The 16,183-nt window shown below is 40.2% G+C and overlaps 1 long non-coding RNA gene across 1 annotated transcript in view; it reads right to left on the bottom strand.

The window, feature by feature from the left end:
* Nucleotides 1-16,183, bottom strand: part of LOC133258507 (uncharacterized) — a 222,690-nt gene that overhangs the window by 155,605 nt on the left and 50,902 nt on the right. Inside the window, exon 2 of the long non-coding RNA XR_009740057.1 lies at nucleotides 15,772-15,831. This is a non-coding gene — a long non-coding RNA (uncharacterized LOC133258507). The remainder of the gene's footprint in view (nucleotides 1-15,771; nucleotides 15,832-16,183) is intronic.

Below are 16,183 nucleotides of genomic sequence, written 5' to 3'. Positions count from 1 at the left end.
AAACAGGTGCATCTCCAGACTAAAACTGCTGTGTGCTGTAAAAAAAAAAAAAAAAAAATTTTAAAGCATGACATTCACTTCTTCATCAGACCAAGGTCTCAATAAAGTATGTAGTGGAGGCACATAAAGGAATTCAGAAACACGATCAGCTGAAACACCAAGGCTTAAAAAAAAAAAAAAAAGCCATAAAGGTAGAACATAAAATCCCCAGAGCAGAATTTCTGTTCTCTTACTTTTGGTGAGCATGCCACCTTTTGAAAGTCTCAGGAGGCTGCCAGCCCTGCACATAATAAAAGCAACTTTTAAACGGCAAGCTAATTAAATTATATCATCTTTCTTCTCTTTCTTGGACTCAGTCTAGGGTTCCAGTTTTAGACCATGTGGGGAAAAGTTGACATTAGGGCTTGTGTGGGTGGAGGAGAGGTCAGATCTGACCATGATCCTGTCCAAATAATGTCTTGCAGCCTGGCTTAAGGGTGGGACGTGCAGGCTGGAAAGAGTGAGCCCCCGGCAGAGGGGTGACACTTCGGTGGCCCCAAGGCCAGGAAGGCTGCAAAGGCGGTGCCCAGTAAATGTCAACGCTGTGTTGGCTCTTTCCACTTGAAAGTGACTTGCAGCAGTTTACTTAGAAATGAACACTGCCTCATACAGAAAGGGGGAAAGGAACGCATGTTGTTTCCAGACATAATTGAGATTGAACTCTAACCAATTCCGAAACAAGCGTTACTTTCCGCAGCCCCGGAGAAGCCAGCTGGCCCCACGGCAGGAGGGAAGTATTGCAATCGCCGGGGACACAGAGTGCTCTGTCTGCAGCCCGCGAGAGAGGCGGCGCTGTCACCTGGGCTGCCCATTCATCTTTGTGTGTCCGCGTGGCAGGGGTGGTGTGAGGAGGAGGTTACGTGCCCCCTCCAACGTGAGTGCCGGTTCTGGGGTCTACGTGGTCCCCAACACCACTTCCAGTCGAGGCACTGCTGATCCGGGAAAGGGCTCAAGGTTACTTTCAACCTGCTTGTAGATTTCAATACTGCTGGCCTGTCCTGCAGAGCTCTGAGCATATCCTTGCCTCCTAGAGCATATCCTTGCCTGACTTCTCCCCAGGCTCTTAGTGAAGTCTCCAGTGGCCCTTGAGGAAACCAGGGACAAGCCCAGGGACAAGACTCAGCCTCACCATTATACTGACGTGTGAAAGCTCTCTTTGGAGGCCAGCCGCACTTAACAGCCTCGATTTGGAGACCGAGAATTCTCAAATTATATAAAAGCTGAGTAAAAATAATGATGCTGCTGCTGCCTTTTATTATAGAAGTTACACATTTAGTCTCTTGCAACCCGACTCCTGGGGATGTGAGTGTGACTGCATTGCTGACTCACTGGCTTGGGACCCTCTTGAGTTTCTATCTTCAGCAGAAAGCCTGGACTTTGATCTGGAGTAAAACAAATTCTGATGAAGGGAGTAGTTGCAGAAATAATTTTCTTAGACATCATGGCACTATTTTGAAGCTATACATTCTTAATGGTATGCTTTTTCAGATTTTTTTTAAGGTACTCAGTCATGCCCAATTCTGTGTGGCCCCATGGACTGTATCCCTCCAGCCTCCTCTGTCCATGGGACTCTCCAAGGAAGAATACTAGAGTGGGTTGCCTTTCCCTTCTCCAGGGGATCTTCCCGACCAAGGGCTTGAACCTGGGTCTCTTGTGTCTCCTGCATTGGCAGGTGGATGTTTTACTACTGTCCCACCTTGGAAGCCCCTTTTTGTTTTAAGGAAGATGGTAAAAGGGATTGAAGGTTTTCAGGGTTCTTTTTTTTTTAATATCATAAGGTTACCTTTGGGCTTCCCTGGTAGCTTAGCTGATAAAAAATCCACCTGCAGTGCAGGAGGCCCCCGGTTCAATTCCTGAGTCAGGAAGATCCCCGGGAGAAGGTATAGGATACCCACTCCAGTATTCATGGGTTTCCCTGGTGGCTCAGATGGTAAAAAATCCACCTGCAATGCAGGAGACCTGGGTTCGATCCCTGGGTTGGGAAGATCCCCTGGAGGAGAGCATGGCAACCCACTCCAGTATTCTTGCCTGGAGAATCCCCATGGACAGAGGAGCCTGGAGGGCTACAGTCTGTGGGGTCGCAAAGACTTGAACATGACTGAGTGACTAAGCACACACATACAAGGTTACCTTCTGTCCCCACAATTCCATTGTCAAGAGAAAGAACTGAATTTTACTATTGAATTAACTGTCAAAAAGATAGTTGATACAAATTCAAGTATACTGAATGTATTTAGCTAAGATGTTTACATATTGATAAAACATTTCCAAATGTAGATAGAGGTGAGTAGCTGCTGAAGTTTGTTTGTCTGCCAAAACAGGGGCGGCAAGCAGTCTGGGTTGAGATTGAAAAATGAGGCATTAAATCTTCCTCTGTTTAGCTGGGGGAGAGGAGTTGTCAGAAGCAAGTCTGCCTTCAGAAAATGGAGTGATCAAGAGAGTCCAGGTCACATTGTAACAAACAGCATGGCCTTTTCCAGTAGACTGATCTGCTTTCAGAGCCAGTTCTGCCAGCGGGAAACCTGAACACATTGTCTGAACTCTCAAAGCTTTGTTTGCCACATTTTAGACTACCTGAAGTCATGTTAGAGCTTCCCAGATGGGGCAAATGGTAAATAACCTGCCTGCCAATGCGGGTAGATGTAAGAGACGTGGGTTCAATCCCTGGGTCAGGAAAATCCCCTGGAGGAGAGCATGGAAACCCACTCCAGTATTCCTGCCTGAAGAATCCCAGGGACAGAGCCTGGTGGGCTACAGTCCATAAGACTGCAAAGAGTCAGACACGACCGAAGAGACTTAGCACACATGCAGGAAGGCTGTTATGCTGACTAAATGAAGCAGTGGATGTCTGAAAGGTCCACTGATGTTATCTGATGTCATAAGCAAGAGTCTCAACACCAAGCATGAGAAGCAAAGAAGAGAATGTCCAGACTGCAAAATAGATGAACAACTAACAGTCAAGAATGTGACGTACGATGATGACAAAGAACAAAATCAAAGTTGCCAGAAGCTGTAAAATTACCCAGACAGCTGGGGATCAAATGGTGGAGCTGGTGATGAGGACTCAGAGCCATTCAAAAACCCTGGAGATCAAGTAAAGAAAAACCTTTAGACCTGAAGCCAAAATATCTCTGTGATATTATCTTCCTAGCATTATCTTCAGCCCAACAAGGCAGAGAGTGACTTGTGGTGAGGACTGAATTGAGCCACGTGACTCCTGTTACCAGCAAGACCAAAAGGAAGAAAGGCAGTCTAGGTGAAGGACAGGAATCTTCTAAAGATATCCATCAGTGATCATGTGCTTTCTGTATGATGTCATCCTGTCTTAAGGCTTTGTATTAGTTTCCTGTGGCTGCTGTAACAAATCACCACAAACTTATTAGCTTAGGTCAACACAAATTTATTATCTTAAAGTTATGGTGCTCAGAAGACTCATGGGGGACTTCTCTGGTGGTTCAGTGGTTAAGAATCCGCCTTCCAATGCAGGGAATGCAAGTTCAATCCCTGGTCAGGGAACAAAGATCCCATGTGCCGTGGGAGCAACTATAAGCCCACGTGCCGCAGTGAAAGAATCCGTGCACCACAATGAGGATTCAATGCAAATAAACATTTTTAAAAGAAGAAAAAGACTCACTGGGCTACACACAAGGTGTCAGTTTGACTCTGTTCATCCTAGAGGCTCTAGAGGAAAATCTCTTTTCTGTCTCTCCTATCTTCTTGATGCTGCCTGCATTCCTTGGTTCATGGTCTCTTACATCATCTTCAAAGTCAGCAGTTTAGCCATCTTCAAGTGCCTTTCTCTCATCTTTCTCTCTCTCTCCCTCTCTCTGACTCCAGCCCTCCTGTCTCCCTCTTATAAGCTCTTAAACCCAATATGTCAAAAGCAAGCTACTGAATTCCACTCAACACCCTACCCACAACAAAACCTGTCCTTTCCACACCTTTCTGCTTCTCAACCCATGACAAGTAAATACATTATATCTATGCTCAAACCAAAAACCCTGAAGTCATTCTTGACTTCTCTCTTTAAGTTCTATAGCCAATGCGTATGCTTGCCCACTCTGTATGTTCTTACAAATATGCTATGCTATGCTAAGTCACTTCAGTCGTGTCCGACTCTGTGTGACCCCATAGACGGTAGCCTACCAGGCTTCCCCGTCCCTGGGATTCTCCAGGTGAGAACACTGGAGTGGGTTGCCATTTCCTTCTCCAATGCATGAAAGTGGAAAGTGAAAGTGAAGTCGCCTAGTCGTGTCCGACTCTTATCGACCCCATGGACTGCAGCCTACCAAGCTCCTCCATCCATGGGATTTTCCAGGCAAGAGTACTGGAGTGGGGTGCCACTGCCTTCTCCGAGTTCTTACAAATACTTATATGCAAATGTTCATCTCCGAGTTCTTACAAATACTTATACGCAAATGTTCATAGCAGCTTTATTTGTAAGAGCTCCACACTGGAAACACCTCAAATGTTCATCAACAGGTGAAGATGGAAATAAAGTATGGTATATCAGTATCACATAATGGAATATTTTTCTGTTGTTTAGTCATTAATTCATGTCCAACTCTGCAACCCCATGGACTGTAGTCCACCAGGCTCCTCTGTCCATAGGATTTCCCAGGGAAGAATACTGGAGTGGGTTGTCATTTCCTTCTCCAGGAGATCTTCCTGACCCAGGGATCAAACCCTCGTTTCTGACATTGCAGGCAGATTCTTTACCACTGAGCCACCTTGGAGGCCCATAATGAAATACTACTCATCAGTAAAAATAAATAAATAAACAAACTATAGGGACTTCCCTGGCGGTCCAGTGGCTCTACCCTCCCAATACAGGGGACCTGGGTTTGATCCCTGATCAGGGAGCTGCATACTACATGCCACAACTAAGATCTAGAACAGTCAAATAAATAAATAGATATTTTTAAAAGTAAAATAAGGTATTGATACACACAATAACATAGATGAATCTCAAAATAACTACGCTGAGGAAAAACACAGACAAAAGAGTATATGCTGTATTCACTCATATAAAATTTTAGAAAATTCGAACTAATCTATAGTGACAATAGGCAGGTTAGTGGTGGCCCGGACAGAGCTGGGGTTGAGGTTAGGGGCAGAAGGGAGGAATGACAAAGGAGCTCAGGGAAACATTTGGGGGTGATGAGTATGTTCACCGATTTGATTATGATGATGGTTTCACAGGTGCGTGTATATGTCAAAATCTATCAAATTATATAGACTTTACATATGTATGGCTTATCATATGTCAGCTATAGTTCAATAAAACTGTTAAAATCATACCGTAATTATTAAAAATATGCCATTTTTACTGAGGTTGTCTTCCACATGGAAAGGTATTGATTAAATGACTCACAGTTGAAATAACTACTGACATTTTGTCAAGAATTCAACACAATTAAAGCTGCTAAAATTGTCATGATTTCAACTCTGATATCCTACTGTTTAATTCTTCTTCAGAAAATGTAATTTTAATTCAAAGAAAAGAGAATATGCTAAGATGACAAAGTTAATTTTTTTTGAGTTGGAACATTACTCTTAAAATTATGGCTTTCATGTAATTTTTAATAACTAAATTTTATGCTTGCTTTTCCTGAAAAATGACAGAAAAGACAATCTGTAAAATGGCATGACAAAATTCCCCATAGAAAAATATCTAGAAATTCTGGCTAAAAAAACACCTACATCCTTTAAAACACAAGGTGAGTTTGTAAGGAAATATAAGGTGGTATTTTGCACACCAGAAACAACTGGAGAAATAATTGAAAAGCAAACAGGCAACTTTGTCAACTGAAATTTCAAATTTTCCAATGGGGTTATATGTGTTCATCTTGGCTTTCAAGAGTTTGAATTCTAATTCATGGTCAGAAAATATGGTCTGCACCTACTCAGTTCAGTTCAGTTCAGTCGCTCAGTCGTGTCCAACTCTTTGTGACCCCATGGACTGCAGCACACCAGGCTTTGCTGTCGACCACCAACTCCTGGAGCTTACTCAAACTCATGTCCATTGAGTCGGTTACGGCATCCAACCATCTCATCCTCTGTCGTCCCTTTCTCCTCCTGCCTTCAATCTTTCCCAGCATCAGAGTCTTTTCAAATGAGTCAGCTCTTCTCATCAGGTGGCCAAAGTATTGGAGTTTCAGCTTCAACATCACTCCTTCCAATGAACACCTAGAACTGATCTCCTTTTGAATGGACTAGTTGGATCTCCTTGCAGTCCAAGGGACTCTCAAGAGTCTTCTCCAACACCACAGTTCAAAAGCATCAATTCTTCGGCACTCAGCTTTCTTTATAGTTCAACTCTCACATCCATACATGACTACTGGAAAAACCATAGCTTTGACTAGATGGACCTTTGTTGGCAAAGTAATATCTCTGCTTTTTAATATACTGTCTAGGTTGGTCTTAACTTTTCATCCAAGGAGCAAGCATCTTTTAATTTCATGGCTACAATCACCACCTGCAGTGATTTTGGAGCCCCCAAAAAAGTCTGTCACTGTTTCCACTGTTTCCCCATCTATTTACCATGAAGTGATGGGACCAGATGCCAGGATCTTAGTTTTCTGAATGTTGAGATTTAAGCCAACTTTTTCACTCTCCTCTTTCACTTTCATCACAAGGCTCTTCAGTTCTTCTTCAACAGTTCCTCTTCACTTTCTGATGTAAGGGTGGTGTCATTTGTGTATCTGAGGTTATTAATATTTCTCCTGGCAATCTTAATTCCAGCCCATGCTTCCTCCAGCCCCGCATTTCTCATGATGTACTCTGCATATAAGTTAAATAAGCAGGGTGACAATATACAGCCTTGACATAATCCCTTCTTAATTTGGAACCAGTCTGTTGTTCCATGTCCAGTTCTAACTGTTGCTTCTTGATCTGCATACAGATTTCTCAGGAGGCAGGTCAGGGGGTCTGGTATTTCCATGTCTTTAAGAATTTTCCACAATTCGTTGTGATCCACACAGAGGAATGGATAAAGAAGATATGGTACATATATACAATGGAATATTACTCAGCCACAAGAAAGAACAAAATAATGCCATCTGCACTCCATGGACTGCAGTACACCAAGCTTCCCTGTCCTTCACAATTCCAGAGTTTGCTCAAACTCATGTCCGTTGAGTTGGTGATGCCATCCAACCATCTCATCCCCTGCCATCCCCTTCTTCTGCCTTCAATCTTGCGCAGCATCAGGGTCTTTTCTAATGAATCAGCTCTTGACATCAGGCGGCCAAAGTACAGAGCTCCAGCTTCAGCCTCAGTCCTTCCAATGAATATTCAGGACTCATTTCCTTTAGGATTGACTGACTGGATATTCTTGCTATCCAAGGGACTCTCACAAATCTTCTCCAGCACCACAGTTGAAAAGCATCAATTCTTTGGTGCTCAGCCTTCTTTATGGTTCAACTCTCACATCTGTACATAACTACTGGAAAAACCAGCTTTGACTATACAGACCATTATTGGCAAGGTAAAGTCTCTGCTTTTTAATATGCTGTCTAGGTTGGTCATAGCTTTTATTCCAAGGAGCAAACATCTTTTAATTTCATGGCTGCAGTCACCATCTGCAGTGATTTTGGAGCCCAAGAAAAAAATGTCCATCACTGTGTCCATTGTTTCCCCATCTATTTGCCATGAACCAATAGGACCAGATGCCATGATCTTAGTGTTTTGGAATATTGAGTCTTAAGCCAGCTTTTTCACTCTCCTTTTTCTCGTTTATCAAGAGGCTCCTTAGTTCCTCTTTGTTTTCTGCCATAAGGGTGGTGTTATCTTCATATCTGAGATTACTGATATGCATGTATGAAAAAGTGGATAATATATGTATGTGTCTAACTGATTCGCCTTGCTGTACACCAAAACTGACACAACACTGTAAATCAACTATACTCCAGTAATAATTTTTTTAAAAGAAGAGAAAAAAGTCATAATAATATAATAAAATCCTGTGATGCTACAAGTAGCAAGAATCTTTGAAGAATAAGGTATCTAGATGAGCAAATATTTCAGGTAAATGAAACTATACTTTTTAATACTATAGTGGTTTACCTTTTGGCTAAATGAAACCTTTTATAAATTCCACTAATTCCTGAATCCATATTCAAAGTATAATAACTATAATGTAACTTTTTATTGAACCTCCAAGCAGTAGGCCGTACTTGTAACTTAAAAAAATATATGAATAGGGAGGTTTTGCTTCAAGATAATAAACCAAGTACATAAGTTGACCATTTTCTCAAAATCCCAGTGAAATATAAGTAAAGATGTATAATAGGGAATAGTTCTTAACAGTGCTGAGAGGTGGGGTGGGGGAGCCAATCAGAATGCCAGAGACCTGATGGAGTACCAGAGGAGCGAGCACTTGTGTGAATCTTACTTCCAGGTAGCCATGGTGGAAGAAAGTCAACCCCAGAGTCCTCAGCCTGGGAAAAGACCCAGCAAATGTGAGACTCTTTCCTCTTGACCGTAAGTACAGTCATAACAGATTTATTTAGAAAGTAGGAATGGGTGGCAATCCAGTAATCAATTTATTGATAAGAGGACAGTACATTAACCTCTGGGCCACATCTCCTTCCACCCTCTCTACCCAAACAGGACCCTGGCAGCAGGAGGGTTTGCACTGGGACAAAAGCAGAGGAGGATTTACTAAAGAAAATACATCATCTTCCAGGGGAGTGATGGTGTGAAGGGCATCCCCTGGGAGTATGGTCCCTCTCATTCTGACACGTGAGATAGGAAAAGCTGTCTACTGTTGCTTTAACCCCAACCGCAAATCAGTGAAATCCAAGAAGGAAAATCAATTCATTCAAATAATGAATATGATGAAGAAAAGGGTGAGTTACCTTAGTAATAAGGTAAAAGTATACTTCTCTCCTCTTAATAAGGAAAAAACAACCAGAAAGCTCCAGAGGAGGAAAAATAAAATAGCTAAAATAAGTATCTTGGTCTCCACCTAAAGCATTTTTGAAATGTGTTGTTGTTTGGTTGCTAAGTCGTATCTGACTCTTTGCAACCCCACGTGATTTGTTGTTGTCCACGTGATTTCCCAGGCAAGAAGACTGGAGTGAGTTGTCACTTCCTTCTCCAGGGGATCTTCCCGACCTAGTGACTGAACTCGTGTCTCCTGCATTGCAGGCAGATTGTTTACTGCTGAGCCACCAGGGAAGCCCCACATGAAGAGTAGAATCGATAACTAATTGTAAAATGATGCTGAGCATCTAATAAAGTAGGAGAGAAGCCATTTGACATTGACTCTAACACTCCCTTGAGTGGCACAATTTTCGGACAAATAATTTCTTTCTTATAGTCTGGCTATGAATAACAGTAGCGAATATTTATTGTTTTTCAATTTTAAAAATATACCTATAGTCACCAACAGTCCAAGAAGGTTCCCTTTTCTCCACCCACTGTCCAGCATATATGCAGGGAAGCAACTGAAACACAGACACAGTGAACAGACTTGCAGACACAGTGGGAGAGAATGGGATGAATTGGGAGAATAGCACTGAAACATGTACATTACCATATGTAAAATAGATAACCAGTGGGAACTTTCTGTTTTGATGCAGGGAGCTCAAATCTGGTGCTCTGTGGCAGTGCAGAGGGGCGGGATGGGGTGGGAGGTGGGAGGTGGGAGGGAGGCTCAAGAGGGAGGGAACATGTGTATACCTGTGGCTGCTTCATGTTGATGCATTGCAGTATTTATACAATATTGTAAAGCCAATTAAAATCCAATTAAAAATAAACAAATTTATAAATATATATATATAGCCAAAGCACAGAAGACTAAATAATACTTCCAAAGCAAAATACAACATTCATAAACTTTAGCAATGTAAAAAAATACAGCTGGGAAATGTATAAATCTGAAAAGGCAGGAAAAGAAAGAAAACAAGAAAATTGTCTGAAATTGACAGATTAAGAAGTAGAAGCCTAAGAGATTATGTTAAATTATAAAGGAAATTTAATAAATTAAATTAATAGTATATCAAATATAACAAAAATATAGTGAAGAGGAAAAGGTAAGAGAAACTATAATTAGCTAAATTCTTATTTCATAAAGGAAATTAATTAAATTCATTAAATTCATTAATTAATTAAATTCTGTCTAAAGCTGACAAATCAAGAAATGATGCCTATATAAACACATTATTAAAGATATCAAACAATCCTTGAAGTGCTGAAACCAGAATGATTTTAAGTGGTTATCTCTAAATAAAGCAGGAATTTTCAATATTTTACATAGTTCTACTTTGTCTTACCTTTTTGTTCCATGAACTTATTGTTTTTGCAATTAAATAAAAATAATAATAAACTTATACTTCTAGGAGAGCTTAGAAATTACCCTCATTCTAAATATTTTTCAAATTTCATACATAACTAAATATCAAAATATTTAAGGCTGAAAATATATGAGCAAAATAATTTTAGAAGAAATTACGGCACAGATTTCTTTTAAGATGAAACAGCACTTCAATATATAATTATAATTTATCAGGGGAAAAAATTTAAGGTACTACTTTAATTTTAAAAACCGCAAAAACATAAAATTATATTCTGTATCTTTTACTTACTATGTGCCCATAAATGAGTAATTTATCACTGAATCTCAATTTTCCCAAAATCCCATAAATAAGCCCAATGATATCTGTAAAAGCTGTGGGCAGAATTGAGATTATTTTAATGAAACTACTAGTTCATTTTAGATTTCAAAGCTGCTAGATTATTCACCAATATATATATAATAAATATCTGCCTATGTATATATAAAAAAAAGAAAAACCCTCAGGATAGGATAATGGAGAGATCACAGATTTTTTGAACAAAGACAAGTTCACATCCTAGCTCGGATGTCTTGTGAGTATGTGCCTTCAGACAAATAACTTAAAACTTTCCATTTCTCACATTCTGGATTTGCACATTGGGGATGGTAATCCATCTCAATGATAAGTTCAAAGGATATTAAGTTTTATGACCTGGCTGCTTTCATTTACATAGATGATCCCAGACGGATGAAATGTTGTAGCTGGGATTTCTTTGTTTTCTTCTGCATCACTGTCTATAGAGCACATCTGTCATGTAAAACATGAATCTGACATCCTTTATAGGTTTGGAGAATGCCCCACTTCCTAAGTCTTGACTGAGATCCAAGACTACAAGGAGCAGAATAAATTGAATACTTATTTCCCAAACCTCCTTCTCTCTTGCACCCAGGGTGTGGCCTGTAACCTTGACTAAGCCAGTCAGAGAACCAGACTTGGATTTCAGACCTGGGGCACAAGAGGACAAAGGTGTGGGAGTTCACGTTCTCCTTCCTGGCAGTGCCTACAGGAGCAAAGCTATGAGCTGAAATCCTGATGCAGCGCAAACTGTCACTTCTGACCATCAGAGGGGTTGTCATGAATGGTTCTGTGGCCTTTCCAATCAATCTTTGAGCTACCCAATCTCTTTAATAAACATTTCAGTTTGCAACTAAGAACTGACTGGTATGCTATGTAATGTTATGTCTCAGTATTGTTGGTATCTCTCCTAGCAATCCTTTAAACCTGTCCAATCCCAAATCTACATCCAGAAGATGTTCAGAGAAATGCTTCTAGCACATGAGCCAATTCTTATAAGTCTCCTGATATAGGTATAGATATAGATAGATAGAGATATTAATGTAGATATAGACCTAATTTCTTTGGAGAACCCAAACTAATATGCATACTTAGAAAATCTTCAATGGCCAAAAGATTAACTCTACCAAGAATTAATTGGTGGACTTTGAACAACTGAAGAGAAGTCTCTGGAGGTTTACCACTAGACTTATTTCTAGGACTTGTCCTATTCAACAGTTTTAACTGCTGTAGATGAAGGCATTAAAGACATGCTGATGAAATTTGGCTGACACAGCAGACAGCTAAGGTCACTTTAGCAATATTGCTTATAAACCATTCAGTTCCCATGGCATCCACCTATAGACTGGGTTAAACAAGTAGTTTGCCCCAATCAGCTTTGTTTATCACGTCATTAGCATTCAATGGGTTAATATATGTACAGTGCTTAGAATAAGACTTGGCACATAAGCAGTGTTCAATAAATATGTGCTACTAAATTATTATTATTATTGTTATTATATCTAGCTAACAAAGACCTGACTTTTCATTCATAAGTCTAGGGGGCTGGGAAAGATCATAATAAATGTAGTAGCTGCAACAGGTGCAGTTTTGACCATAGACTCATTCACTCTCCTTGAAGGGGAGGTGGTTTTAGTGAGGGAATCACGATGGAGCAGAGGAGATGATAAGAGAGATTCCAGCAACAAAGCCTGCAAAGAGACGCACAGGTAATATAGACACTCATATAGTTCCTTGCACCTGGTGAGTGTTTAAAAATATCTGTAGTACGTGTTCGTTGAGTAGTTTAGTGAAGACAGTGCCAAAGAACATTGAGAAAGGAGAGAGAGCCATGGTGCGTGTATATGAAGCAGACATAGTGAGACTGTCTTAACTAAAGCCGATGGTAAGTAGAGAAAATAGGTGGGACAGAGAAAATGGATGAATCAAACTAATGTATGATTGCGAATACTAAGCTAATGAATTTGGCCTGGAATCTTGGTTCTGAAAGGATGGGGAGAGCACTTAGTGAGTAATGTTTTAGGAAGACTACAGCAGACCTTAGAGCAACTTAGTAGAAGAGTTATAAGAGATAAGAAAAGTCATGAACACATTATCAAAATAATCCTACAGTGTGATGGGGATGGTAAAACTTTGAGAGAAAGTTCACATGTAAAAGTCCTTATTTCTCAAAAAGTTAAATGAGTGATTACTCAATTTCCATTATTTAATTTCATTTGCTTTGAAACCAGAGGGTCAAGTTTGTATATATTATCAATTCCAAGTGCTTATAATTTGATGAAGCTCTCTAAATTGTTTGTCTTGTCTTTTGACTTGGTCAAAAGAATAAACTTTTTATATCTGAACCCCTGAAAAATACCGTATGTTTGAGAAATTAAACCATTAAATAAGTAGTCAGCCTTGACCAAGAAAAACATATGTTTGTGTGTTAGAGAGTCTAAAGGAAAAATTTGTCAAAAGCATCAAAAGGTTTTTATTTCTTTGTGCATATGTTTTTTTGAGCTTGCAATCTATATTACCTAAATGAAAAGAGGAAAAGTTCTTTTTTAATGTGTTTTCTAAAAATTAATATCCAGAAAAGTGGCATTAAGTGATAGTTTTATTTATTCTAGATTAATAATATAGATGTCAGTTTTGAGGATTGTTTCAAATCTTAAATATTTTAAAGCTGTGCTGATAAAATGCAATTTCAAATTTTCTGTTCCATTTAGGTATTGCTAAAGCATATGCAGTGTGCATGTTTTTCCTAAAATTCAAACTCACACAATCTGTTAAACTTGGGGCACAGACCAAAAGCCTTGGATTCAGCACCAATTTCTCGACTCATCTCACAACCCACACCCAAGCCCTCAGCAGATGATGAGGATTCTACTTTCAGAATATATCCAAACTTCTGACACTTCCTACCATACCACTTCCTCTGCTGACACCTGATCTGAGCCACCATCATCTCTCACCTAGGTTGTCTCAAAAAGCCTTCCAACTGGTCTTCCTGCTTCTACTCTGCCCACTTTTAATCAATTTTCAAAAGAATAGCTACAGTGACTGAAAACTCTTGCCCGAGAGCTCTGTGCTACTCTGCATTCTAGGACAAGGGTCTTGTTCTTTGGGAAAGTCAGGTGCGCTCAGGGTGTTTAGATTTGCCATTTCCTCCACCTGGGGGAACATTTTTCTCCTAGATGTCCAAAGGGTTGACTCCCTCCTCCTCCTTCAAGTATCTACTCAGATGTCAGCTCCTCAGTGACCAACATGATAAAAATGGACATGTGCATGTGCTAAGTCTCTTCAGCCATGTCCAACTCTTTTGCGACCCCATGGACTATAGCCCGCCAGACTCCTCTGTCCATAGGGATTCTCCAGGCAAGAATACTGGAGTGGATTGCCATGCCCTCCTCCGGGGGATCTTCCCAACCCAGGGATCAAACCCAAGTCTCATGTGGCTCCTGCATTATAAGCAGATTCTTTATCACTGAGCCACTAGAGAAGCCCCCAAATGGATACATGCCCCCATACTCCTTATCCCCCTTCTCTGCTTTCCTTTTCTCCATATTCCACATACTTGCCTGATATTGTACTCATTTATGTTGTTTATTGTCTAGAATAAAGTTCCAAGTGGGTAGTGCTTTCTGTCTCTTTCATTCACTGCTCTATACTATATATACTAAGCATCCAATAAATACATTAAACCAATGAATTAACCTATTAATTTCATTATGATTCAGTGTTTTATCAACTGTTCATGAGGACTGGATCAGGAACAGCAAGGAAATATCAGGTCCTTTAAATATCATTGACACTACTGAAAGCCAGGTAGAAAAGTCCTGGTTTAGAGCATATACCTTATAATCAGATATGGGTGCAAACCCACCTCTATCACCTTCTGGCCATGTTATGGAGGGAATGTTACTTAAGCTCCCTATGATTGAGATTTTTCATCTATAAAATGTATGTGAAGGCTATTAGATTACTGATAAAATTGAAGGCAAAATGCATATAAAGTTCTTAACATGGGATGTGGCACATAATTAGTGGTTTATAACCATCATCATCATTATAGCAATATGATCAGAATAACTAGAAAAATAGGTAGATTAGTCCCTTGGGATTCTTTATACTTGTTTGTGTACCTAACCCAGTTGGCACGAATGTATCTGATCTCAATGTATAAAGCACTGAACTTCTTTCAATTTACACTTGAAAAACAACTAGGAGGTTAATGGTGGGCTTCCCTGGTGGCTCAGACAGCAAAGAGTCTGCCCGCAATGCAGGAGACCAGGGTTCAAGCCTTGGGTCAGAAAGATCCTCTGGAGAAAGGAATGGCAATCCACGCCAGTATTCTTGTCTGAAAATTCCCATGGACAGAGGAGCCTGGTGGGTTACAGTCCATGGCATCACAAAGAATCGGACACAACTGAACGACTAACGCTTTCAGGAGGTTAATGGAACTGTTGTGTATCTTGGTGGTGGTAGTGTTTACACGGTTGTATGTCTTTGTCAAAATTCACAGGACTCAACAATCCAAAGGTGAATTGTACTTCATGAAAGATATGACATTTCAAAACAACAAATGGGAGCATTAGTGCAAATGTGTGGAACCAACTGTAGTAGTCAGAATTAATTCCTTGCTTTTCCCCAATAAGGAGCAAAAATCACAGGGGAGAAGCTAATGACATCGGAGGTAAGGAATTTGGCCCTCAATGCACAGGAGACATGAAATGGCTATGCTTGCCTAATTCCAAGTAAAAACACTTATTTCAAAATAAAAACAAAACACAGGATAGCACTGCAAAGCAATAAAGTGCCTCTCGTCTCTCTCTTATATCAACTCTAACAGAAAAGTGGCAGCTACCAGCCTCAATCCAAACACATGAAGCAGCCTTATTATAATACATATATAATTTTATGCTTCTCAATGCATTAGAAACAAGTGTCAATTAATCTACAAACAGTTCGGGGACTTCCCAGGTGGTCCGTTGGTTACCAATCTGCCTTCCAATGCAGGGGATGCAGGTTCAATCCCTGGTCAGGGAACTATTAATAAAATCCCACATGCTGCAGTGCAAGTAAGCCCGTGCTCTGCAACTCTGGAGCTTACGTGCCACAACTAGAGAAGCCATCGTGCCACAGTGAAGAGTCCACGTGCCACAGTCAGGACCTGACGCAGACAAATACATAAAATAAACACTTTTTTTAAATCTAAAAACCGTTCTTAGATATGACACCACTCAGTAACTTTCATGGCTATATGCCAAAGCAACATATCCAAACGTTTACCATTCTTTTGATGCATTAACTAGGGACCCATAGTTAAAAGAAAACTTCTAGACTTTAATGATATTGCCAGGCCTAACGAAATTTACACACACATATATATATATCAATGAGTAGAAAATACATGGTTTTTTTAAATATGCGTCTATAGTTAAATGTTAAAGTTATAGTTTTCTCAAGCATGAAGGCAGCTATAGTTTCCCATGTGGCTACCTACAATGCTGTCAGTGGGGAGG

This window comes from Bos javanicus, chromosome 12 (assembly GCF_032452875.1).
Source record: "Bos javanicus breed banteng chromosome 12, ARS-OSU_banteng_1.0, whole genome shotgun sequence".
Classification (NCBI taxonomy): Eukaryota; Metazoa; Chordata; class Mammalia; order Artiodactyla; family Bovidae; genus Bos; species Bos javanicus.
This window is presented reverse-complemented; position numbering and strand designations above follow the sequence as displayed.